This window comes from Eurypyga helias, unplaced genomic scaffold, assembly GCF_000690775.1.
Source record: "Eurypyga helias isolate BGI_N326 unplaced genomic scaffold, ASM69077v1 scaffold4452, whole genome shotgun sequence".
NCBI lineage: Eukaryota > Metazoa > Chordata > Aves > Eurypygiformes > Eurypygidae > Eurypyga > Eurypyga helias.
In genome coordinates, this window is record NW_010235192.1 from 3,203 (window position 1) to 4,803 (window position 1,601).

The following is a 1,601-nucleotide window of genomic DNA, read 5'->3' on the forward strand; positions in this document are numbered from 1 at the left end:
GTTTGAGGAGGCAGGAAGCTTCAGTAGATACAGAATTAAGCCCTGTATTTCTTAGGTTATATAGATAGTGGTTTAAATTCCATCCACCACAGGTCATTTCCTTGCCCTGCTACGGGTGGGGGAAAGGCCCCGAAACACTCCCTTTGGCAGTGCAGGACAAAGGAAGCTTCACAGTGATGTGGAATGTGAGAGAGTTCGGCTGCAGTAGCATTCAAATAGCATTTCTGTCGGTCTCCAGCTGCAGTGGCAGATTACAGGCGAAAACTGCATTTAATATTCTGAACTGTTCTGCTTTTTTGGTTCAGAAAGCCAAACAGAAGCGCAGACCAAGGGGTGGTGAACACCATTGCTCATAGGGCCAGATCTTTCAAATGCAGTTAGTTTGTTTTGTAAATTTCCAGCATAAAGTTAAAACAAAAACTTCAGTAGAAATGAGTAACTCTCTTAAAATACACTGCAATGGTAATAGCACTTCACCTTTTGTAAAGGGGAAGTAATTGACAGTTAACTATTGTTTAACAGTTTCCAACATAACATAAGAATACATGCTGCTTTTGCCCACAAATTTATTTCTGTATAATAAAAATTATACTTTTCTGTTAGTGATTAAAATCTCAGAAACATTTCCAACATACAGAAACTGAACTGGGAATTTTAATAATGGTTATATTAATTAAAAATAATAATTTCAGTAATACACAGTAGAGTACTGCAGTGCTTGGAAGCTGTCTAAAAGGACACTTCAGTTGGAATATTCAATTAGAAGCAGGCTAACAATGTTTCAGGATTTTTGCGAAACACACGAACAAGCCCATGAATGTGAGACAGACTATCTGGGACACGAATCAAGCGATAGTGAAAATGTCAAGTCAGACCCTTTGCAGCGGTAAGCAAGAACAGCGCTGATTTATACCAACCGAGGACCCGGCCTGCCAAGTGTCAGGGCTGTGACAGCCCACTGGCAGTCCCCAGAGTCAAGGGCTGAAGCGAGATGGATGGGAATATCAGCTAGTCCATTTCAAAGCAGACCTTCTATAAATAATATCAGAGAGATTGGTTCAGATGGCAAGCCAACACATTGCCAACTCCAGCTGGAATCCTCTTTGTAAGTATGTATGTAGCAAGGGAAGGAGCCTGGGTAAAATACTGTTCTTGCAGCTCTGGGCCTTAAAAATCGGGCTGGTAGTCTGCTCCTGTGGCTCTTGCGTGAGACTTCTGACATGATGTCTTAAAGCGAGAGTGAGCTTGGAAGGAAGATCATGGAGAAGAACTTTGTACAAGGGCCTGTAGTGACAGGACAAGGGGTAATGGGTTTAAATTGAAAGTGGGGAGGTTTAGACTGGATATCAGGAAGAAATTCTTCACAGAGAGGGTGGTGAGGCACTGGAACAGGTTGCCCAGAGAAGCTCTGGATGCCCCATCCCTGGAAGTGTTCAAGGCCAGGCTGGATGTGGCTTTGAGCAACCTGGTCTAGTGGAAGGTGTCCCTGCCCATGGCAGGGGGGGTGGAACTAGATGATCTTTAAGGTCCCTTCCAACCCAAACCATTCTGTGATTCTATGATTCTATGCAATGAAAATACTGCTAATAAGATGTAATTAA